The sequence below is a fragment of the Ceratotherium simum genome, chromosome X, assembly GCF_057802395.1.
Source record: "Ceratotherium simum simum isolate JZ-2026a chromosome X, ASM5780239v1, whole genome shotgun sequence".
In the NCBI taxonomy this organism is placed as follows: domain Eukaryota; kingdom Metazoa; phylum Chordata; class Mammalia; order Perissodactyla; family Rhinocerotidae; genus Ceratotherium; species Ceratotherium simum.
The window spans coordinates 126234894-126261980 of NC_141940.1; the positions used below are offsets into that span (position 1 = coordinate 126234894).

The 27087-nt window shown below is 37.5% G+C and overlaps 1 long non-coding RNA gene across 1 annotated transcript; it reads left to right on the forward strand.

Annotated features, from left to right (window-relative positions):
• Window positions 1–325: 325 nt before the first annotated feature.
• LOC147912033 (uncharacterized) lies at window positions 326–26300 on the forward strand. Its single transcript, XR_015550669.1, has 6 exons — window positions 326–715; window positions 8238–8345; window positions 24281–24465; window positions 24885–24988; window positions 25390–25497; window positions 25711–26300. It is a non-coding gene; the product is annotated as an uncharacterized LOC147912033 (long non-coding RNA).
• The last annotated feature ends 787 nt before the right edge of the window (window positions 26301–27087 follow it).

The following is a 27087-nucleotide window of genomic DNA, read 5'->3' on the forward strand; positions in this document are numbered from 1 at the left end:
CAGTAGGCACGGCAGCAGCATAGCTACACCCTCAGTCATTAACCAGCGAGTTGCCCTCGTAAATTTTCCCAGAGTCCTAAATAGCTGGTCTGGAAATTCGTTTCAGATCTGTAAAACCCAAAATGTACATGCAGCGTATTTGTACGTGGTAGTTTGAGTACGTGTAATAAAATTTCCACTACAAAAAGGAAAGATCTATACCTGTGTAATAAACGCTTTTATAACCTGCTTACAGTAGAGGTGGAAAATGAATGCTTTAGTGAAAAACGCAGGGTCAGTAAGGGAAGTGCAACAGGGCTTGTGTTGAGGAGGAAGGGGAAGGAACTTGCACACAGAAAAGTTGGTCTGGAAATAAAGGAGGAGGTCGTCATTGTTTTATAAAGAATTGCACTGATCAGTGCAATGTAGACTCTGAATTCCATCGCCCGACGAAGTTTTCAGCCACTTGTTCCTTTCTTGCTCACGTATTGTGATTTGTCTCTGTTGTAGAGAAGCTGAGAATTTCTGAATCTGGCCTTTTCGGCTGGAGAGGCGGGTGTCCACGTGCAACTGGCCGCATGCATTTTTGCATCTTTCTGGGAAGAGTCACTATTTCCTGGGAACCTCAATGTGTCCAGTGGCTTCGCCAACCTAAGAACCGAAGGGCACTGAGAGCAGAAAATTCCTCGGCTTGGTCATTTAATTATGGACTGTTTTTATACCTGCACAGCATTCAGTAGGTGGCATTTTTTGTCATTTTATTATTGCTTTGTTAAATCCATATAGCTAAAAGTAACCTCACGAAAAATGAACCATTTCAATTTTTATTTAAAAAAAATATTTTTGGTACCTTAATGATCTGTGACCCATGTTGATAAGACCTAAATGCCCTCAATTTGTTCTATACTTTTTTCTTGTCCTTATCTCCCCCATATATCAAGTCCATAGTATTGATCAATTATTTTAGAGCGTCTTGCTATGGTATAGGGCCCACTCTTGTTGAGCAACAGCCATCCACTTGGGTCCTTATGACAGCCAAACATGTTAGACAGGATAGGCTTCACCCAGTGCCAAGTGTTCGGCCACATAAAGGGCAAGCAACAGACAGTGCGCAGAGAATCGGCATAGCACAGGGCTCATGACCCCCAGCACAGCTTCCAATGTTCCCACCATTCTACACCCGGAACATGAGTCTTCACAAAGGACCATGCTGAACACGAAAAGACAACCTCAATTCAGGTAAGGAACCAGCTGTGGAGTACTTCCATCTCTCACGTCTTCTCGGTCCTGGAGTGTTCTCAGGTGTTAAGCGATAGCCTCCAGTTGTAGGGTCAACCCATCCCCGCCAACGACTCATCACTTATCTCATCAATGAGGCACCGCGGCTTGCTCCATGGTCCTCAGCTGGACTCTCATTTATCTTGGATTCATTACACGTAAAAACCCAACAATTCCTGGAATTAACGATGTAAGAAAAATGGACCAAGGGTCAAATCTTCAGGCCTCCACGAAATTAAAGGAAAAGCTGCAGAACCACCTTCTAACCATTATCTTTCCACATAGTAAGAGGAAAAGAAGAAGAAGGAGGGAGAGGAGAGAGTAGCTCCTCCATGCTTCCTAAGCGATGAGGACTAATGACGGTGATGTTGTCTTCATGTAATTTTTCAAGAGGACACTGGTTTGAAGGTATAATTATGACACACTAGCCTATGGGTTTAACTAATATTTACCCAGTCAGTTAGGCACTGTGCAAAGCGTTGGAAATATAATGATGAGTAAGAGAAACTTCCTAACTTCAAAATGCTATCACCGCTCACTCAAGTGGAATCTTTTAACTCTCTCTCTGTGTCTCTCTCTGTCTTACACACACACACAAACATGCACACACACACATACGTGCTCACACATACACACACATTTCATAATAGTTCTGGTTCTCTGGCTGAATATATCCCAAAATCCTGTCTTGGAGAAGCTTTACCTCCAACATGGGAGAATAAATTGAATAGCTCACTAGGATGACTAGGTTCAAATATGGTTATATTATAATGTTGTCAAGACATATAATTTAAAATACAAGTGAGCCTGTCTGTACTAAATTAGAAAGCTTAATATCCTTTTTCAACAAGAAAATGAACTTGATATGTCCCCTGATGTATAAAGTATTAAGTGGCTTGTATGTAAAATTATGTCACATGAGATAAAACTAGCTGAAAGAGTGTAAACAAAAGGGAAAGTTCATCAAAATATATGCAGGTTGTGAAGTGACCAGGAAGCTGTCACAATGAATATCCTAGTAAAAGACAAAGAGGATTGTGGATATTAAAAATGTAGTAAAAGATTCCACAATGTTTAACTTGAAAGAACCCTGTGTTGCACAGTAAAAGAAGGTTACATAAACATATAAAGTTACAAAATAACCTTCACATTGTAATGAGAGAAATTAACAGTTTCCTACAACGCTACAAACGCCCATACCCAAGACCAATCAGACCTGCTCCTAAAAATTGACCCAAGAAATATGAAAATATATCCACAATATATTTGTACAGAGACACTCCAAGCAGGTTTATTAATAAGAACCCAGTATTAGCAACAGTCTAGGTTTTTATCAATAACGACATGAATGCAATAATGGTGATATATTTATAAAATGGACTGCTACTTAGTAATAAAAAGATATGGCTTATCAATAAAGAATAACAGACGAATCTTTTAAAAATGCTTAAAGAAGACATATAAAAATACAAATCGTATGTTTGCATTTATATGAAATTTGATAAAAAGCAAAATAGACCTATGGTGAAAAAAATCAGAACTCTCTTGCCTATCTGAGTGGAGGTGTGAATTGATTGAGAATTTCGTGAAGGAGTGGAGTGAGGGTGAGTTCTGCCTCTTGACAGAGGTTTAGGTTACACAGGCATACGCCTTTGTCAACACTCACAGACAGGTGCGCTCAGGATGATGCACTTCAATTAGGTGCGCACATTTTACCTGAAATAAAACAAAAAGAACCATAAATATCGATAATATGCACGCTGAAGTGTTTGGCAATCGGTTGTATTGATGTCTGCCACTTACTTTCAAATATATATATATACACACATATATATATATATATACACAAAATGACTTGACGAGTGGAAAGAGGAATGAACAGATGGATAGCTATATGATAAACCAACTAAAGTAAAATGTACCTCTCTGGGGATGTTATATGCGCCTTCACTGCACCATTCTTTCAACTTTCCTGTATGTTTGAGAATTTTAATGTTCCATATTGGAATGTCATAACAGAATTATATCTTAGAGAAAGCTAAATATGGCTCTTCAATGAAGGCAAGGAAATAGAAAAGAACTGGCATAAATTACCTAAAAATACAGACACCAGTGTACAAATGAACTTTGAGGTGGTAATTGCTGCTTTTAAGGACTCCCCAAGTAATGCGTGTTGACCAGTATACTTTATATGGCTTTTTGCTGCTTTATATTTATTTTACTGGAGGAAATATTTTTGACTTCTTCATAACCGTGAACAAAAATTTGATCAGTATTTAATGGAGCATTATGGTGCAAGGAAGATTTGTATTTTTGTTCAACTCAGATATATAGATATTATATGAATTTATAAACTGGAACTTTGCTATGAACTGGGTCATAAACTCCTTCTCTCAACTCTTTTATACATATGTGTAAAAATATTATTACCATCAGTGACCATTACCATTTGTGTACTTCTCAAATCCTTAGAAATTACTGTACTAGAGATATCATATATTACTGAAACAATTTCCACTATTAAATTCATTCCAATTATATTCTATAGAAAATAAACTCACAATAAAGGCACAGCATTCAATTTAAAATCCCTTGAATCACATTTCTTCGTTATTACAATAATTAGTAGTTTGGCTAATCTTTTTGCAAGAAGTGACTACAAAAAAGAACAAATCACTCAAAAAAGTATATTTGGATATACTTACAAATTTATCTTTGTTTTCTCCTACTGAATATTGGAACCCTTTCAGGAAATGTAACCAACTTTAACTCTTTCTGCCCAGATCCTTTCTTTTGAGACAATAAAGAATATTGCTGTTAGGTTGATACCTATTGTTATAGTTCTTGTTGCAATATTGAGGCATATTGACCAGATTCTTGAGCAAAGAATGCTCTAATCAGCCATTGCATTCAGTATCATTCAAGGCAGGTAAATATTTCCCAAATGGCAATTACTCCTCACAAATGTAAACGCCTCAGCTTTCTGACTCTCCGTGGTGTTCTTGAGAAGCACAATACTATGTGGCTGTACAATCCTTTAATGTAATCTATTCTTTCCCCTGCTAGTTTTAATGATATTGTCATTGTCTCACAAGTTCATCAAGATAGATTGGGGTGAGTCTATTGTATTTCACGTGCTGAGAATTTAAGACGTTTTTTTTTTGGAGAACCTGTCTTGCATTTCTGGGAAAGGCATTCTTTCTTTTTTTTTTTTTTTTTTTTTTTTTTTATTGCAGTAACATTGGTTTATAACATTGCAAAAATTTCAGGTGTACATCATTGTACTTCTATTTCTGCATAGATTACATCATGTTCACCACCAAAATACTAATTATAACCCATCACCACACACATGTACCGAATTATCCCTTTCACCCTCCACCCTCCCCTTCCCTCTGGTAACCACCAATCCAATCTCTGTCCCTATGTGTTTGTTTATTGTTGTTATTATCTACTACTTAATGAAGGAAATCATACGGTATTTGGCCTTCTCCCTCTGACTTATTTCACTTTGCATTATACCCTCAATGTCCATCCATGTTGTCACAAATGGCTGGATTTCATCGTTTCTTATGGCTGAGTAGTATTCCATTGTGTATATATACCACAGCTTCTTTATCCATTCGTCCCTTGATGGGCACTTAGGTTGCTTCCAAGTCTTGGCTATTGTGAATAACGCTGCAATGAACACAGGGGTGCATGTACCTTTGCAAATTGGTGTTTTCAAGTTCTTTGGATAAATACCCAACAGTGGAATAGCTGGATCATATGGTAGTTCTATCCTTGATTTTTTGAGGAATCTCCATACTGTTTTCCATAGTGGCTGCACCAGTTTGCACTCCCACCAGCAGTGTATGAGAGTTCCCTTCTTAACTCGTATCCTGCTTGCAAATTTTTTGACATACTTTATCTGATGTTATAGATTATACTTTGTCCATGAGGTTTAATGCCTTTATTGATTCCCTCTTTATAATTTTAATTTTTTTGGAGTGTTGGTGATGAATTCTTAGGGTGTAATTTGCTGTATTTAACCTGAATTCTCTTCATCCTCTATTTTCATGGTTTGGTTCAGTTAGTATTCAGTCTATACTCTCCCTTGCTAACTTGTAAATTCTCACATTCTTGACTATCGGTTGATAATAATCCCTCTCCCCTCTGCCAGTGCATTTTAAAAATACTATTTACAAGTAAAATCCCAATTACTTATTACCTGTATTTGTAATTTCTCTAAAACTATCAGCCCCTGCTCTCTTTTCCATCAACAACATTAGTTTTATAATTATTATCTTTTCCCTTTGCCAATTCTTAAATTTTCACTGAGTCCGTTTGGGGCATTAAAGTCCATCTATTATTGTAACTTCCCTTACAAGTACAATTCTTGCTTTCAAGAATTCTCTTTTGGCAGTTTCATAACTCATTCATAGATTATAACCTTATCCATTTAAATTAATCATTCTCCACTATACTCATGCACTGCGTAACGACATTTCAGTCAACAATAGTCTGCATGTACGACAGTGGTCCGTAAGATAGTACCATATAGCCTAGGTGTGTAGTAGGCTACACCATCTAGGTTTGTGTAACTACACTCTATGACGTTTACACAACGATGAAATCACCTAACGACACATTTCTCAGAATGTATCCCGTTCGTTAAGCAACGCATGACTGTATTTTGTTCTCTCTGTGTTGAGATATGTTCACATTTGATTGTCCAGGCCGTTGAATCAGGTGTCAACAATGGAATTCCTTTCGATTAATTCAATGATTTTTTAAAATTAGAGTATTTTTAATTAGCTTAGAAAATAACTGTAGGGCTGAACCTTCTAAATGCTGTTGTTGCTAATTTTGTATATTTTTCTTGTGTTATATGATAATCCCTGTATTCAATCCTCCAAAATATTGTGGTTTTCTGTGATGTCCCATTCGCTTGCCCCTGTTGATACTTGTTATTTAGAATATTGTATTTAAAAATGTCATTCTCTAAACACAACTCCTAAACAGTATATCTTTAAAGCTCCAATCTGCACATTTTATTTATTCTATATCAGGAGGAAGCACTGTCTCCTGAGTTAGTCTCCCTTCTTTAAGCTGCATCTTCTTGTTACACGGCTATATTTTCCTTTGCTTCATTAAGCCAGTGACTGCAGGCTTTATTCAATACGTTCTTTGTTCAAACTCTTGGTATCTTTGAGGCTCTGTAGATTTTGCCTCAGAAACCATGAGCGACCTCAAGAGTGAATTAGGAGAAGGATAGGAGTCTTGTATACCTTTGTTTTCTGCAAATGCATATTTTATATTTAAAATCCATTTAACATTGATCCATCTTTCATTGAGCTATGAATAAAATGTGAGGAAACATGCTAAACAATCTATTTCACTAAAATTCACATATTCTTTTGGGAAACAACTGAATGTAAACTCAAACAGACTAGTGTCTTTAAAGGTAGATTGAAGTATTGGATGTCCATAATTTTACTTCCTACATTCGTACAGAGAACTTTATAATTATATCTTGAAACATGTAAAATAGAAGGGAAGCATGCTTTTTCTTTAAAACAATATGTTAAGGAAACCAAATATATTATAAATAAGCATGTCCCTATCCATGTGTCTATTAGAAAAGTCACAACTCCTTACTGGAGATATTAATCCTCATTCAGATTCCACTTTTTGTAGATATAATCAACAGCTTTTTTGTGATTGTTATTTATTGAAGGATTGTGATATCTGACTTAAGACTACCCTTTCAGTGTTTGTCAAGATGAACTAATAAGGGCTACCTTTTGTCTGAAATACAAATGAATGCCCCTAGTCCTCCAAACTCAGAATAGCACATTCATTACTGACAAACAATATGCCAGAGATTCTGCATAATTGCTACTTGAAAAGTTAAATAAATAAGAGCTAAAAAAAATTACTTTCAATAGCACGGGGCTGCAGGTACTCATCTATAGATCAAAGAAATAATGCCTAATTCCGGAGTAAGGGGTCACACCAGATCATGGACACAAATACTTTGCTTTCCTCATGTAAATATCGGAAATTCAGATTCTAATTAGAGACATCTTAATCTGAGAGGCCAAATAATCATGCAAAATTTATCGTGCCAAAACCTTCAGCAATTTGATTATTTCTAAGAACATTAATTATAATATTCACATCTTCCAGCCCGAGTTTCTACAGAATACTTGAATATTTTTAATAAACTCTGAAGTGTTTTTGATGGAAAATTGAGGAAAATTCTCTATTACTGTTGGATAAACAACCAGTAAAGACTCTTTAAAAAGTATGAAAGGATGAATTCTTTGACAACTGTTGGCAAGAATACCACATAATCTTCAGTGTAATTGTGAGAATTACAGTTAATATTGACGTAGTCTTAAATGTGAATACATCATGTCTCCCTGTATAATTTTCATGCAAAGGGAGGAATGTAAACACAATAAAACAACAGCAGAAACAAGAATAAGAAAAATCAAATGCAATAGTGGGTGGGAATTTGGAAATAGTTAAGGAATTGATGCTGCTCAAAATTTTAGGACTAAAAGTTGATTCACATATACCGTCACTGAGACAGAACAGTATTCTAGCATGGAATTCTTTAAACCTGTATTCCAAACCAGCCTTAAAACCTTCTAAGTATGTGGAATGGGATAAGTTCTGAGATCTTTTCTGACTTTTACTCTTCCTGTCAGCATATTACAGATTATAGCACTTGCTCCAAAAATGGTTGTGGAAATCAATTTAGATTAATTGTACAGAATGTTCGTTAAAGAGCCTGACATACAATGTGCTTTCAATAAATGGAGGTTCCAAATGGAATTTAGACATTCAATTTATATTCATCCATGTTATGAATTAACTTCAATATTGGAATTACTTTACACTGGAAGAAAAAGTTGAAGAGACTTTGAGTAATAAAGGTGTGTGTCCTGTAATACTTAAAATGGCTATCATTTTACTGTATGTCTCTGCAGGAATTAATAACAGAACGAGACTATGTGTGCTGAAAAGGGAGGATATCCAAGCTGATACGATTGCAGACTCACAACCTTCTCCATTGCCTGAAGACCATCTTGAGCAAGGTACCGTGCTTTCAGAATGCTCATTGTGGCTAGAACCTCAGAAATTCACTGGGGACACTTTTTAGAAATCATGTTCTGAAATCCTATTTATCAATGCCATCTTATAGGAATTACAAATATGAATTTAAAGACGTTTTCAGGCAGCCTTAAAACTTACCATTCATCAAAAATATGAGGGTGTTAAAGTAAACTATTACATCATATTTTCCACCTAAAACTTTTATATTGGCACTTCCAGATCTATAGATAGATCCCATTCATGGTAAGTAGTATTAAAAAAAGAAAGAAAACAGGATTTGGTTCATTAAATTCATTACTAATGTATTCCAGCTTTTTTTATTTTTTCTTTGAAGAATCTAGACTGTTAAAGAACTGCTCGGTCTCTATCATGCTTAATTTGAAAATGTCAGCCATCATTGAGTCATTTCATTCTTTTCTTAAAGAAGGCATTTGGGGGGTATTGTCCTCAACAGTCTAAGGACGCTTTATGAGCTATAGCAAAGTTACCTGACTTCTGGGTTTTGGGTAGCATTTAATATAAATGGCATGGCTGAAATTCTGGCTAGACCACTCATTGGTGATTTTAGTAAACAAAGTCATTTAATTTATCTGGACCATGCTCCCTCTTGGTTAAATGGATATAAACAACAGCAGAATTGTACTCTCAAATTTTAAAGCTTGCAGAGAAATCCCAAACATATCTTAGTTTTATGGATCTCACAAAAATCTTTAGCTTAAAAGATGTGAGGTATTAGCATCATTTAATCAAATGATTGCCTACAGTTATGAAATTTAGTCAATATTAAGATGCCTCCTCATGTACCTACCATTAATTTTGGGGTCACTAGCTCTTATAATCATCAAAGGTATATCTTAAGCTAACACCAAACAATAGCAAGCAAATATTTATTCTGTATTATTTTCTTCCTTATTGTTCTTGCTGAGTTCATTCCTCGTGATTTCTATATGTACTACTAAAACATGGAATTTTGGCATTTTATGCCAAGTGGGACATTACATGTCACAAGGTATAATGTTCAATAATTATGTCTTTATATTTTGTAAATCCTTATAACATATACTGTGGTGGTTATTTAAAGATCATAATATATACAATAAATTACCGCTAAAAGTTGTCTAATTATACAAGTCCATCTCCAACAGACACATTAACACAATACACATTTATGCATATGTGTGTTTGGTTATTTCTGGTATAGAATAAATTTGTCATAGAATAGTAGCCATAAGAATGGAAGACATTTAAAAGATTTTAAAACAAGTGGGACAATAAAATATGTAAATTTTTAAAAATCTATAAATCCATAAATTAATATCTTTTATGAGAGTAAATTATTTTAATGAAGAATGAATTATTTCAGTTACCAGTAATCTAAAAGTACAAATTAATATCTGTTAATGGCCAATTTAATATCAAATGATTGCTTTTTAATAGAACAATGCAACTATTTTAACTGCCATATAAGCCACTCGGTTCGTTTTTCTCTAATATATTGAGCCAGGCTATTCATGAGGAAAGCGATTTTACTGAACACTTTATTCTCTGAGGTTGTAACTGTTGCTTTGGCAATCTTAATCAACCTTAATAGAGTACTGTAACTGCCTTAAATGTGCCTGGATATCATGTTTCATAGGAATGTCCTTGAAAATGGTCCCATTAGGAAGATTTATATCCTTCGTATTTTATGTATATAATGATTATACCCCTGTGAACTTTGTAAGATATCTGCATCTAGTGGGAATGTAAAAAAGGAGCATATTCTATTTCCAAATTTGTGTTTGCATACTTTCTTTTTTCTTTTTTCTTAAAGCTTAATTTCTTTTTTTTTTTATTATGGTAAAAACAATTAAATTTACCATCCTGACTATTTTTAAGCACACAGTTCAGTAAGGTTAAGTATATTCACATTGTAGTACAATGGATCTCTTGAACTTGTTCGTCTTGCAACACTGGAATTCTATAGCCATTAAATACTAACTTTTCTTCCCCTCTTCCTCCAGCCCTTGGTAAACATCTTTCTGTTTCTAAGACTTTGACTACTTTAGCTACTTCACTGGAGTGGAATCATGTAGTATGTATCCTCTTGTGACTGGCTTACTTTGGTCAGTATAATGTACTTGAAGTTTATCCGTGTTGTAGCATGTGACGCGATTTCGTTCTTTGTTAAGGCAGCATAATTTCTTGGATGTGACACCAAAAACAAAAGCAAAAATAGACAAGCGGGACTACACCAAACTTAAAACCTTTCACGCATCGAAACAAACAATCAACAGAGTGAAATTGCAACGTATGGAATGGGAGAAAATAATTGCAAATCATACATCTAAAAAGAGGTTATTATCAAGAATATGTAAGGAACTTCTACAACTCGATAACAACGACAAAATAACCCAATTAAAAATATGGGCAAAGGACTTGAATAGACATTTCACCAGAAAAGACATACAGTGCCCAATAAGCATAAGAAAAGATGCTCAACATCCCTTAACATTAGAGAAATGTAAATCAAAAGCACAATAAGATATCACCTGACACCAATCAGCACGGCTGCTACAAAAATAAAACAAAACAAAACAGAAAATAACAAGTGTTGACGAGGAGGTGAAGTTGGAACCCTTGCGCACTGCTGACGGGAATGTCAAACGGAGCAGCCATTAGGTAAAACAGTATGGAGGTTCCTCAAAAGTTTTTAAATTGAATTACCATTTTACCCAGCAATCTCACTTATGGATGTATATCCAAAAGAATTCAAGCAGGGTCTTGAAGATGTATTTGCACACCCACGTTCACTGCAGCTTTCTTCACAGTATCCAAGAGGAGGACGCAACCCAAGTGTCCAGCAACAGACGAATGGATAAAGAAAATGTGTTATATACATACAATGCAATATTTTGCAATCCCAAAGCTTAATTTCTACACAGATCTCTTTTCAAGGTGTACGTCCAGCTGTTTAAGTAAAGTGAATAGTTTAAAAGCCAGGTGCAAAGTTTTGCATAACGATCATACCTCTGCAACTGACATAATTTTTGTAAAGTAGGAGGCACTTTTAAAATGTACCTTGCCTTGAGTCAGAGTTTAATAGATATGCAATGCTTTATCATTAATGTTATTATTTTTAGTTTGAAACATCAGATAATTAGATGAGAAAACGTTTAAATCATCATAAAAATCAACAGAGCTAATCAATAAACATATGAGAGAGCTCAACCCGTGTTTTTAATCAAGCATGAGGATGGGTTTGTATAAACATTCACACAGGCACACACGCAAACAAATATTCATGCCCATATACGATGTACAGTGTTGGTTAATGTAGGAGGAAATCGGTACACATCAACATCCCTTTAGTATTTTTATAAATTTGCAAAATATTTGGGTGACATTTTCTGCACATCTATCAAAATTTATAACACACGTACACTTGGCTCAGCCTTTCTACTTTGGGGAATATATCCTCCCCAAATAATATTATAGTAGTTCAAAGATGCATATGCAGACAAATTGCATAACACTGTTGGGAAAGAAAAATTAAGAACAAATGTCTACAGTCCCAACAATAGCAGAATGTCTGAATAACCGATGGCAGGGGATGTGATATTGAATACTGGCTTGTAATATCCAGCTATCAAAATGCTGTGCCATCACTAAAAAACCACTACAAAATGGTTGGCGGCTTAGGACACTGAGTCCTATGCTGTTCCTATTCTCAAATGCATGTTGGCTGGAGGTCACCTCGACCTCTGCGTCTTGCTTTCTACACGCTACTTCTCCAGGCTGAACACCCAGTGCACATCTTTGATAACGTCCATTCTCTTAGCAGAGAGAAGAGGGAGATGGCGGAACCGGGCAGCGGCTCCCAGAATGTCTGCTTGGAAACAAAGCATGTCTTTTCTACTTATATTTCGTTGACCAGAGCAAGTTGTAGGACCACATCTGGCTTCGACGGGACAGGAGGTGTCATCCTGTCATGGGGAGGGCCAGTCCCATTAGGGAATGCCTAGAAATGAGAGACAAGGATATTTTTACAATAACACGGTCTCCCATACATTGTTGAATAGGATCATGGGAGAAGCAATTATAGTAAGGGGAGGAGAGAAGATACTGAAGAATAAGAGCTAAGGCTTATTGAATGTTCCTCATAGGCTAGTAACTATTTTTCTTTCTTTATAAGTGTTCCTCCTGCTCCATGATGCCCAGAGAAGACTAATCACAGCCTCATCACCTCCCACTAGGTGTCGGATCAAGAATTAAACCCACCCAGTTTAGAATAGAGCAGTGCTACTTTGTACTGTGTGTGTGAAACAATGTGATGTCATCTTGCAAAGTATAAAAAGCACTTTACCAAAAACTGATCTGTAAAAAAAAATAGTGCTCTATATGTATTTACCTATATTTGTGTGTGCAGATTTCTATAAAATCTGAGAAAATGCCTGAAGATATTTCCAGTTAAAGAATGTAGAACAAAAGTACCATTGTTCCTACACCCAGTGAACTGATGAAAAGAGTAAAAATTAAAAAGAAAAAAAAAACCCAAGCAAAAATATGGGTGATATTCAATTCCACAATACCAATTTGTAGTCCACATGATCAAAGAAAGGCACTGAAAATTTTGGTGATCTGCAGAGCAGGCTCCCTTCCTAATTTTTACAGATACCTCAAATCTGAAAAACAAAACAAAACAAAAAACCGACTTAGACTAGCCAAAGCAATGTAGAGAAAATTGAAGTTAAACCTGAAATCTGAAAGTAAAATGAAGAAATTAACTAGGTAGAAAAGAAAATTTCTCTTATAGACCAAGATTTTAATAGATACTTTCCTATTAACTTCCTGTGTGCACAATTTTGTTCATTCAGAGACAACTTTGTCATTGACTTTTGTTTGAAAAGTTTTACTTGATAGATACATATTGCTGTGATTATATATCTATACCTATTTCTTTCTTTTTTGTTCCTCATTCATATCTTTGCCTACGTCTATCTATATCTTTATTTTCTTTTTTGGTGAGGTTAGCTCATTGGCCCTGAGCTAACATCTGTGCCAACCTTCCTCTGTTTTTTGTATATGGGACGCTGCCACAGCGTAGCTTGATGAGCTGTGTGTAGGTCCACTCCCGGGATCCGAACCCTTGAACCCCGGGCCGCTGAAGTGGAGTGCATGAACTTAACCACTACACTACCAGGCTGGCCCACCTTTATTTTCTAAAGTCAAAATTGAATGTTCCTTGTGAAAATAGAGGACATTTTAATTGAATAATCATGTATGCATATTTATATTTCCCATGAGTTAGTCTGGTTTTTAAAAATAGACCACATTAGTAATCTATGCTGTGTGTGCATGTGTGCGTGTGTGTATGAGTGTGTGTGGGTGCATAATGTGTGTGGAAATCAAATAAGATGGTGTATGTGAAAATATTTTGAAACGTATAATTCCATAAAGCACCATGCATACTCTTGGATGAAGAACATGAAGGTCACGTATGTCAAGTAGCTTTCTCGTGAGAGTCATGAATAAGACTCAGGTCTTTCAACTTGTCATTTCCCTCTCTGTCTACGTAATCAGGAAAAAGTCATTCTCAGCACATCCTCTTGGCATTGTCTTTGTATCATGCTAGTACACCTGGTTGGTACAACACACTCCATCTTGTAACAGTGGTTAATGATGGCAGTAATCATCCAGGAACATGATGTCCAGGTATTCACAACGAATGTGTGCATGTGAGTGTGTGTGAAGTGAAGTAACTCCCCAGGTGACCAGCAGCATTTTTTCTTTTTGGGGATACAAAACCCCCAATTTTAATTACTTCCATAAATTCTTGCCATCACTTGACAACCATTATTAAAAACATCAAAATAGTGAGTACCAGATTTAATAGTAGTTTAATACAGTGAAATATTAGCATAGAAGAAGCATTTGTTTTCCATAGTGCGAATAAGCTTTATAGTGCTCTGAATATCCATTGTTAGTTATTTTAAATCATCTAATCAATTTGAACATTTGAACCTCTGATTTTCAATTAGAAGTAACACAAATTTACCACAATAACACAACTAATTTCAAAACGTAGCATCTAATCCTGTAGTGGTTACATGCCATATCAAATTTAATGTAAGTTGGCATTTGGAGGGAAAAGGATTTAAAAATACCATTTTCTCAGCATTGTACTATATAAGTCTAAAATGTTCCATAAGTCTGGCAGAGTACTTAATTTATGCTTAATCCTATTTAAAATATTCCACTGAATAAATTGGACTCTAAGGGAGCTATTCAAATTAGGTCTTAAAAAGATAAGCAGAGTTGGACAGTTCAGACAGAGAGCAGCTGTACCGTATTGGGCTGCATGGCATTATTGTACTCACGCATGCAATCAATATGGACTCAATTACTAGAAATAATGGAAATCGTAATACTTCACTCAAGTCATTTCATATGCTTGCACGATTTATTATGCTTTATTAACCAAAAGGAGATTATACTATTGTATGTGAAGTTATTATTATTTTAGAATTGAGAAAGCTCACGTCTAGAAACATGAAAAGAGTATTTATGGATGGAGAAAACACGGTACTTCTGAGAGTAAACTGAGAAAGGAGTAAGCAGTTTGGGGGGGTGCAGTATCATCTTGACAATGTTCATGGAGAAGTTTCTCCCACAGTGAGGGATTGGAACAGCATAGTATGTGAAGAACAAAGAGTCCTGGGCATTCTTCCTTGACCTAGTGTTGCCTCCACGACCATGAGCAAGACCTTTCATCTCTTTGAACTTCAGTTTTACTTGGCTCTTGTTGGGGTTGGAAAGCATTCCAATAATCCCTTTCCACTCTAAAATCATAGGCTGCTCTGTCACATGAAGTTATGCATGGACAGAAGAGTATGTTAATGGATATGCTGAATACTGTAGGGCACCATCAACAGAAATTACTGCCCAGCTTATGTTCAGTGCTACCTCTTCCTAATTTTTCATTTTTGGTGTATTCATTTGATAGAGGAGAAACCATGACATAATTCTATTTTTAAATAGCTCATGATGGATTAAGTAAGATCAAAAGGCTGTATAATAATTAGGGCATAACAGCAACTACAACAACTTCCTAAATTCCAAACACACATAAAGGTTATTTCATCAAACTATAGCCCTGAATCAGAAATGGAAGGACGTTGGGATGCCAGGGGCAAAAAGCATCACCGTTACCCAGTGACATTAGCAAGGGGAGATGGAGCGATTGAGAATGGGAATGTTAGGACAGCATGGGAAGAAATGTGAGCTGAAAGATCATAAAAGCAGTAACCAGAGCAGTGTCACTAGAGATGAGAAACACTCTGTATCGAGTCTATTGCCACTGACGTTATGATGCAATCAATCTGAATCCATGAAATCTGTCTAAAATAAAGGTGCCGTAAGCATACAAATTTAATGCTCATTTTATACAAATTTAGTACCTCTGTCCCAAATTATGGAGTCCTCATCTGTTTCTCTGCCACCCCGCCTTTAATCTACCAGAAAATCTTGTTGACTTTGCAGTTATCAGATATCTCAAATCTGATTCTTACTGTCTCCAACTCAACCACTCTCTCTCAGTTGCCCATCTGCAGTAGCCCTAGGATGGGTCTCCCTGTCCCCAGTTGCATCTGTTATGGATGGCATCATGTCCCCCTAAAATTCATATGTTGAAACCGTAACCCCCAATGTGACTGTGTTTGGAGACAGGGCTTTTAGGGAAGTAATTAAAGTTAAATGAGGTCATAAAGGTAGGGCCCTAATTCCACAGAACTCACGTCCTTATAATACGAGAGAGACAGCGGAGCTCTCTGCATAAGCACAGAGGAAAGGCCAGGTGAGGACACAGTGAGAAGACGGCCATCTACAAGCCAGGAAAAGAAGCCTCACCAGGAACCAACCCCACCAGCACGTTGATTTTGGACTTCCAGGCTCCAGGACCATGAGAGAATCAATGTCTGTTGTTTAAGTCCCTCATTCTGTGGTACTTTGTTAGGATAGCCCTGGCAAACTAATATAGTGACTCCTTTTTGCCCACTGCTTTCATAAAAGCCACAGTATTTTATAAATAAAATAGGTCATTCATGCATGTTATGTTGTATAAGTAGAATATCTTATCACAGCAGAATATAGTCTAAATCCTCAACACCCTAGGTTTTATATGATCTGCTTCCTAATCTTCTCTCCAACTTTCTCTTCTATGAGGCTTCTGTGTTGAAACCAATCACACTCCTGTCACCAGAATTCTTCAATTTTTGTCCCTAAGTCTCATGACACTTTTGCTCGCTTGATTACAGACACATTGCAAAAGCACATCTAATAGACTTCCCTGAGCACTTTAGCAAAATAGAACCCCCCTTCAATGCCTAGCCCTCTATATTTTTTTAATATTCTCCATATCACTCATCTCTGTTTTATTGCAGGTGGCAGCTAGGTGTATATTTGTTCATTTCCTCTTTCCTTGTGTTAGTTCGACACTTGAAGAAAGGAGAGCCCTAGACAAGGATTAAAGAGATGACACATTTTAGGTGTGAGCCTTGTGTAGTGAGGGTCAGGAAAAAAATATGAGGCATGGAAAGACGCGAAGGGATGCAGAGTAAAGCTGTATGTTGCCTTTTTGGCCATTGCTTCACAAAGAACCTCGAAGCAGCATAGCAAGAGGCTCTGCAGATGTGTTGACCCTGCAAGACAGCAGAGAAAACCTGCATTAGTGTCCTCTTTCTGCCAGAACATATCACCATGTGGATAGCAGACAACTTGAGGGATGTGAAGCAGAAGAAAACACTTCCAAATCATCAAGGTGCAGATATTTATTCAGTGACCCTCTTGGGAGGGAGACTGCCTACTCTCTAACTCTTCCTCATTGAGAGGAAGTGGCTTCTTGGTGATTCTGACAAGTCTCTCCAATTCCCCACTAAAATATCTGCATAGATGAAGACAACTCTCCCTTTATCCAAAACAACAACGAGCACAAAATCAGCAAAACTTCTAAAACCGAGAATGACAGTCAATCCGTCAGCCATAAGAGGAGGCTTTCTAATAACTACTAGGTTATACAACATGACAAACACACACTGTCAGGGGCTACTCACTTCTCCTACAAGATTGTAGGTTCCACGAGAAAAGACTTACGTCTGAATGCCTGAATTGATCAACTGACTGATGTGTGTTCCTTTATTCAGCAGATATGGATCGGCCACTGTATGAGTTTCCTATGGCTACTGCAACAAATCACCCCAAACTTAGTTGCTTAAAACCACACAAATTTATTATCTTACAGTTCTGAAGATCAGAATATCAAAATGGATCACCCCAGGCTAAAATGAATGTGTCAGTAGGGCTGTGTTTCTCCTGAGGGTTCTAGAGAAGAATCATCTCCTTGCCTTCTTCAGCTTGTATATCCTTCTTTTCCAGGCTGCTCGTGTTTCTTTGCTCGTGGTCCCCTTCCATCCAGCAAATGCATCACTACAATCTCTGCCTCCCTCTTTCCCTTATAAATCCCTGTGGTTCCATTTGTTCCACCTGTACAATCCAGGCTAATCTCCCCATCTCAAGATCCTTAATTTAATCACATCAGCAAAGTCCCTTTTTGACATGGAACACACTCACATGGTTCCAGGGATTAGGATGTAGACTGCTTTGGAGGTGGAGAGGAATTTTCTGCTACCCCAAAAGCCATATTGCATCAAGTGCCCAGAAGGCAGACAGGAAGGCACATCCATTTACCCAGGTGTGTCCTATCTCCTGCTTCCCATTGCCCAGGTAACCTCTGCACTTCAGATCTGCCCCCTTGGTGGTTTCTTGGGAAACCAGAAGCATGCATCGCGATGTGAATCTCTTCCTTGTTCATAACTGGACAGGCAATTTTCCAAGATTAGAGTTTCATGAAAAGACCTAGTACCACCCAAGCCCTAGGTTTCAGCTTAAATTTTGGACAGCTCTACATCATTCCTCCACAGAAGAGGAAATGTGCATTTGCGTAGGTGTTCCCTTTGGAAAGAAGGAATCAGTGCAGAGAATCAGAAGAGCTGCATGCACCCATTTGGTGTCCAACACACTCAAGCCCCAAAAATGTAAGTTTCATGGAAACAGAGGTCATGGCATTATTTACCACTCTGTCTCTTGAGCTTATATTCCTGGTCATTGCTAGGCACTCAATAATTGAGGAAATAAATGCAATCGTGGTCAAAAACTCTCAAACAAGTTGATGTAGAAAATTGATCTGTACCATCTTCTTACAAATAATTTCCTCAATATAGAACAAGAAATAGGTGACGATTTGCAACAGGGAAACACAGCAGTAATATTTTTTTAAATTTCTATATTTATTTTTACTTACATTTTTAAAGAGAAACTACACTGATTTATTCAAAAATGTGACTGCAAGAGCTGAAGTAGCTGAAGTCACCCCTACGACCCCAGCGAAGTCCTGCCTACGAACCACAACATTAGGCAGCATTCCCGTATGACCACAGTAGGCAGAGTCAATCACCAACAATCCAAAACAGTCAAAGCCAACAGGAAGATGCGCTAAAAGGAATCGAAAAGCTTCAGTGCGTGGTTGTGTATCCTGGTTATTAGTTTACTCCTCTTTGTGAGATTGCCGTGTTCACTGAGAACGCCACATGATTGAGGAAATTTTCTGATTTGGGAAACGTTGCCGTTAGTGCGGTTGAGTGGACGCTGACTCCCAGCGCCCCTGTGGACAGCAGAGCGGAACGCTGCCCGATATTTCTGCTCCATCTTCTCACCCTCTGGCGCTGTATCAGACAACGCTCCACCGCTATTCATAGGGCTTTCAGAGCCAATTATTTGGGAAGTGAATGGCCAGGTCTTTCTACCATGGATGACCCTGCTGGTATCTGAATTTCGGTGGCATAGCTTTCAGCATCACGGCAACACGTAGTTGCCACAGTAAGACAACCAACAGGCAAGTGGTGTGTTTCTCTGACTGGGACTTGGACCCTGGCCCTGATGGTGATAGCACTGAATCTTAACCACTAGACCACTAGGGCTGGCTCTTCAGAAACACGGTTTATAACAATTTTCCCTGAGGAATTTAGCCAAGGTGTTAAGACGTTTCTTTTAATATTTTCTAATTACTCGTTCACAAATTTAGTTGTTATACATTACTTTCTTATCTTTGTAATGACATAATATCTTAGCGATGAAATGGAATGCTTGAAAGGTGTCCAATAGAGTTCATGGAAGAAAATAGAACCCATTTTTAATGTTTCTGCCCTGATAAAGTAAAATGATGTAAGATTAACGTGGTCAAAACATCATATGGGATAAATTATATAAAATGCGTTTTCATTTTACGTGAAGTCCTTTCTTTGTTTAAAAAAAAATGTTCCCAGTCGTACCGGTACACAATTCTAAGGAAATCAAAATAGGAACACACAGTGACATCTTGTCTCAATTATTAGATTTCGATTGGTAGTGATTTTGGTAATTTTCCCGCTATGTAATTTTGGTTCCAATGCAAACTTTTTCTCCAAATCTCTAGTAAAGGCCATGTCATTTTCCGAGTCTCAAATTCCAATCCAGGGAGAATAGTGAGCGTAGTTAAAATAATAACACTTTGATGAAGCCCACTGATGAAATGATGCTTGGAAGTCAAGGTGAATGCACTGTGACAATATCAAGTTGAGAATATATCTTTGAGTTCTTGCTTCATTTGGAATTGTTCTCATAAAGAATTTATGAAAAACAAGAGGATTTATGCAAAAGTTCATTGATTATCTCAGTTTTCTGAAATACTCTGAACATAAGGGTCATCTGGAATTTTCATTAGACATTAGAGGTGTCTCAGAATCTGTATATAAAAATAAATATGTTTTATGTAATGTTTCATGCATAGAAATAAAAACATAAAATATATGTAGCTAATGCATTGTAAAAAAAAATTTAAAGACTACATCAAGGGAGTCTGTGGAGAATTAGTGTTTTAGCAAAAACCACAAGGTGATTTCAACAAAAATGCAATTCTGGTACACACTGGCATGGGGGATTGTTTATTTCAAATTTAAAGTTGTACTTTTGATATTTAAGTATTCTGGCAGCTAATTTATTCATGTAATTATTTGCCACATACTTTCTTTTATCAGATATATATTGAAGAAATGTATATATTATTTATATTAAATATACACTGCTCATCCCTATGTCTGTTCTCACCCCATATAAAAATGGCCAGAATAATGTTTGGGATGATATGATATAAAATATGTACCACTGTCCTGTATAGAAAATTCACTAGCAACTCCTCAGTCACACTCTTGAGAAAGCTGGTGTGGGAGACCAGAATTGGCCACCCCACAATGTGTCTCTTTGGCATGAGGATTATTTTGGGCTGGTTACTTTTAAGAAACTGCAGAAGGGAAAGAAGCTCTGAAAAGTAGAAATTACCCTTTGTAAGAGACATTTACGTTTATAAGAGAAATCTCCATCTGTAAAGGTATCTCCCTCTCTGTACCAGGAAGAAGGGGGATGACCTTACCTCTAGAAACTCTTGTCAGTGGGGAAGGCTAGGACTTAAATCTACATACTCTTGTTTACTGTGCTTTCTGCTAATCTCCCATAGCCAACTCCCCCACCCCCAACATCCTCCTTTGTCTTTAGCTGAAGGTAGAATTTAAGGTGAGAACCTCCGCCATCTTGCAGAGATACTCAGTTACCCAGTGGGTCTCTCCCATGTATACATGATATAAAGCTTTGTTTGATTTTCTCCTGCTATTCGGTCTCATGTCAGTTTAATTTGTAGCCCAGCCAGAAAGGACCCAGAGTCGGTAGAGGATAAGTCTTTCTCCCCTTCACTGGTTTTGCAGACCAATAAAGTGGGAAGCATTGTAAATTACGCCTGGAATCCAAAGGCAGAACCAGCTACCTCACTGTCAAAGGAGATGTCTGCTAGACGTGAGAAATGTGTGAGGACCCCCCCAGAGATGCTGCCTTGCTCAGCAATCACGGGAAATACACAGTGGGAGCCCCCCGAAGTGGGTGGGACTGTTGATGCTAATAGGCTGGGACACGTTGTAGCGAGCGGTGCTTGACTTCCGGGTGAAGAGCCATCACTGTAGATGTACACAACAAGAAACAGCAGTGAGCAGATAGATCAGAAACAACACTGTGGTTTTGTTACACCCCCCTTTGGTTTGATGAGGAACTCCAACCATTGATGTGTTCAATGTTTCGAATGTGTCACCACCATTTCACCATGACACAGAAAGGTAGACCCAACGTCCAATGGCTTCCCCATGGTAAGGGCATATTGGGGCAAACTCCTGAGACTTCCGAGATTCTGAGAATCTTGTTGTCTTGGTCCCTTTGGGCTGCTGTAACAGGACACCACAAGCCGAGTGGCTTATGAACAACGCATTCTTACAGTTCTGGAGGCTGGAAGTCCGAGATCAAGGTGCCAGCAGATTCGGAACCTAGATGGCATCTTCTCTCTGTGTCCTCACATGGTGGAAAGGGGTGAGGGAGGTCTCTGGGGTCTCTTTTATCAGGGCAACTAATCCCATTCATGGGGGCTACACCCTCATGATCTAATCACCTCCTAAAGGCCCCTCCTCCTCATACCATCAAATTGGGGATGAGGATTTAAACCTATGAATTTGGGGGGGACATAAACATTTAGACCACAGCACTTAGTAACATTTAATGTCTGGGATCCAGATATCAAAAAAAGAACAATTAATTATAGAAAAAATATTAGCACATTCCAGTAGGTGCAGTAATGGGAACTCAATATCCGTTACCAGCACAGTTCTGATCTCCTGGAACTCTCTTTTGTGTTCAAATCGCAGCAGTGCTAAAGGCTGCCCGCTTTACAGGAGCCTCTAGTGAAAGCAGGTGCTCAACTTCGCCGTGCTGATGTAATGAGAGGGCACATCTCACACAGGCAGCTCTACCGTAGCAGTGTTATGCCTGTGCTTCTGAGAAAAGAAAGGGCAAGGAAGCTGCTTCTCAAAATTGAAAAGCATTCAAGTTCTGAAATAATTACGTCCATCCCCATATTCTTTTTCATAGTCTCGTTCAGTTGATTCCCTGAAGGTTCCACACTCTCGTGAGCAGAGTCAGGGGGTAGAGCTGGTATATAAACCTGTCTAAAAGGTGAAACCCTGTAATGCAAAAAGCTGGTTGCTCCTGGGAGTAGCCCCAGGGTGATCTGCTCTGCGATATCAGGATCCTGATTATCGTGACCTACATTTAAGTATCTAATAGAGAATGTCAAAACTCAACTCAGACCAACTTATGACTGGCAGCAGGGAACTCATCTGAGAACAACAGAGGTAGAATCCATTATCTAAAATGTTCATAATATTTCTGAATCTCATTGAAGAAGGTGGGCCTTTCTATAGCATACATAATTAAGTTAACGAATCCAGGTAGTCTAGGATGGGGCCCAAGATTGGCATTTCTAGCACACTTCCTGGTGATGCTGATGTTGCTGGTCCAGGAACCACACTTTGAGAACCCCTGGTTTAAGAAATCTTAATTTTGAATAATTTTTAAAGTAAAAAGAATGGCATTTGATCCAATGAATGTGTTAATTTACTGCAAAAATCATTGATTATAACTGGCTGCCTAAGCTGGGTAATTTCTTAATGACTACTAAATGAAAACAATATCCCCACACATTGATATTGTTTTGCCTCAGGAAACATCATTACTAAACACATCAGATATATTAAATAATATCAATTGAGTAAGCCCTCTGAAATGTAATTGAAACATTAATTCGTGCTGTGTCTTATTTAAAGGAAATTGCTGAAAAATACGTTTGATGACTCTACGTATTTCTTCTTATAATGTCAGGCGGCAGTAAGCTCCTAATGCAAAACCAATTATGACAAAAAGCATTATTTAGTATCCATTATAAAGGGAAGTTTTTGAAAACCAAATCAAAACACCAGCAATCAAAGCATATTAGCTAAGTAAATAGACGGCCATGCACGTGTGACAGAACAATTAAACTGATAGTGTAAGTGCAGTGCAAAACTCGGATACAGTTGACACAAGACTACTGCATGGGTGCGAGGACGCTCACAGAAGATGTATTCCTGAACAGTCTGGTGTAGTGTTATTCTAAACGTCACAAGGAAGCTTGCTTTCCTAACTGCATGTCCAGAAGATTATTTCATAACATAATTAATCCCTCTATCACATCTGATTTTTAAATTAAGCTAATCATTGCATCATATTTTTTAAAATGCAGAGATATTAACATAGTTTTCTGAAATGTGGAATATGTGCACAGTAGACCTTCCCAGTTCAAAAAAATCATCTTCTGTTTAACATTAAAATTTTGTTTTACATCAAAAGCTGGTGTCTGATTTGCATTCTCTTTCATGCCAGCTGTCCACACTTCTGCTTTATCTTCCGGGGAAACTCTCTCATTGCTAAGGGCCTTAACTGTCATCTATAGATAGCATTTCTCAAATATTTGCTACTAAACTATCCCATTTTGATTATTTAATGACAATATCATGCGTATGCATGTATTTATAATGTAAAATATATATACCAACACTTGACAGATGGAAACAACCAGTGCAGATATTAATTTTTTCTTCCTGGTACTCTGTCCTCTTAATCTGAAAATAAAAATATTTTAATGCAAATTTTGTTAGAAGTTGCATGTAGCCTCGAGAAAATACTGCCATCCTCCTATGAAATGGTAATTTATTTCCTCCATATTTGTGTACTAAGATTGCAAATATGTACTGGTTTGTGTATTTCGGTTTTAAAAGCATGATTATTTCATTGAATGTGTCTCCCCAAAGGTAAAAACCAATAGTTCCCATATTAGTAACTAAAATGTTGATGAATCATAAAGAATGTAAAGCAATATTGTTTCTGCTTGTATGAATGAGTTAGAAATATATTTTATTATTATTATTATTCCCATAAGGCCTGCTTAAATTAAAGGGAGATGTGTTTTTTGCCAATGGAAGTATGAAAAAGCAAGAATCTTGTGGAAAGGTCTTAGTTTGGTTCTCCCAGAAGACTATCCTGAGTCAAGGCATCAATTTTACAAGTGCTTTGAGAAATCACCCTAGAAGACAGCATTTGGGGGAAGCGTGAAGCCAATAACGGGTAGGTTTTCATGTCTTTTACCACTTGAGGTAAGTGGAAAGCTCATCTCTCTGTGGACATCTTGTGTCCAGTGTAGGTGGGTCTCAGAATGAGCCTAAGCCCAGAGCAAGAAGGGAGGGGTGAGGGTCTACCAACTTCCTGCCTGTCACTGATGGAGGGCTGTGTCCACGGCATTGGCTGGCTTGGATACTTCTGCCTTCCCCGTCCTGTGGCCAGCCATGCTCCCCTGGCCAAGAAAACAACAATAATAAAACAGAAACAGACAAAACCACCAGGCAAAGAGTCACATGATGTCACAGTCAGAAAATTTCGCCATGTAGAGTTGAGTGCCATGGACCATGGACTTCATGACAGTTACACTTTCACTCCAATGTTGGGAGCTTTATTTTACCGTTTTCTTTTTATTCTGTTAATTTCAGAGAAAACAAAGTAGTCATCATTGGTTATTGGTTTAGAGATTTGCCTTGAGAATGACAGAAGACACGAGAGTGGATGGATAAACCAAATGGCACCTCAGGAAATGGTGAGAAATGCAAATCAAAAGCACCATGAGATACAGGTTTCTCTCCACTGTTGGAAAGTTCACTTTATGCCACTTCACTTTTATGAAAGACCTAAGTCAGTACCTGTTTTCATTAACTTAAAGAAATCCAAAAAGGATTTTCCCTTTACTAGTAAAGGTGAAAAGCGAAAATAGCATTAGGCATTTGTTTTGCAGCCTGCCATTACAGAGGCTGAGCAGTCATGCATACTGTCATATTTCAAGCCTTCACATCAGCCACAGCAGGCAATGAACCTGGACGTTTGACATTTAGGCAGGCAGACATAAAAGAAGGGTAAACGTTGGTGATCTGCCTGTCCTTATGGATTCAGATGACAATGAGATGTTAATAGATGACTCTGCCTCTCTCTCCTACGGCCCAGTCTCCTGTATCTCCCACTGCCCCAACCTCCAGCCAGTCATCTTAACACACCATCATCACCACCACCACCTCTCAGCTTTCCCATGTGCTCGCCATCTTCCCGATTCGGGTAAGCAAAACTATAATCTACATACGTTATGTCTACTTTATACAGTCTGCGTGTTTACCATATCATTCCTGCTTTTACTATATGTTCATGTTATTTTAGGTTTTATGGATTATTTGGTATGATTTGGTAGGTTATTTTGGGGGTCTAGGAATGCTCAAAAATGTTTCCCATATAAATTAATGGTAATTGCTTACTTGCTTTTTGCCATTTCAGCTTACAAAATGTTTCACAAGAATACTGTACTTTTGCGTAGAAGGGGAAACTTGTATCATCTCCCACCTGTTAGGAAATCCATTATCAAAAAGACAAGAGATAACAAACAGCTGTCGAGGATGTGGAGAAAAGAGAAGCCTTGTGCACTCTTTGTGGAATGTAAATTGGTGCAGCCAATGTGGAAAACAGTGTGGAGGTTCCTCAAAAAATTGAACATAGAACTACCATATGATCCAGCAATCCCACTTCTGGTATATATCCAAAGGAAATGAAATCATCATGTCGAAGAGATATCTGCACCCCCATGTTCACTGCAACATTATTTACAATAGCCCACATATGGAAACACTCTAAGTATCCATCAATGGATGAATAGATAAAGGAAATATGGTACATATATACACAACGGAATATTATTCAGCCATTAAAAAGAATCAAATTCTGACATTTGCAACAACATAGATGGACCTTGAGGGCATTATGCTAAGTGAAATAAGTCAGACAGAGAAACACAAATACTGTATGATCTCACTTATATGAAGAATCTAAAAAAACAAACTCATAGACACAGAGGACAAATTGGTGGTTGCCAGAGGTGGGGGGTGGGGAGTGAGCAAAACTGGTGAAGGGGATTGAAAGGTACAAACTTCCAGTTATAAAATAAATAAGTCATGAAGATGTAATGTACAACATAGTGACTATAGTTAATAATACTGTATTGCATATTTGAAAGTTGCTAAGAGTAGATCTTAAAAACTCTCATCACAAGAAAAAGAATTGTAACTATGTGAGGTGATGTTAACTAACCTTATTGTGGTGATCATTTTGCAGTATATACATATATCAAGTCATGATGTTTTACACCTTAAACTTATACAGTATTATCCAGTCATGTGCCACATAGCAACATTTCGGTAAATGATGGACTACATAAGATTAGTACCATATAGCCTAGGTACGTACAGTCATGCATCACTTAATGATGAGGACATGTTCTGAGAAATGCATTGTTAGGCAATTTCTTTGGCAAATATCATACAGTGTACTTTCAAAAACCTAGATGCTATAGTCTATTACACATCCAGGCTATATGGTACTAATCTTAAGGGACCACCGTCGTATATGCAGTCCGTCATTGATTGAAATGTCATTATGTGGTGCATGACTGTAGTAGGCTATGCCATCTGGGTTTGTGCAGGTACCCTCTACGATGTTTGCACAACGACAAAATAACTTAATGACGCGTTTTTCAGAAAGTGTACTTGTCCCTAAGTGATACACGACTGTGTATCGACTATATCTCAATAAAACTGGAAAAAATTAAAATGTAATTAGAGGTTTAAAAAAAAAGATAGAATTGTTGAATAATAATAAAAT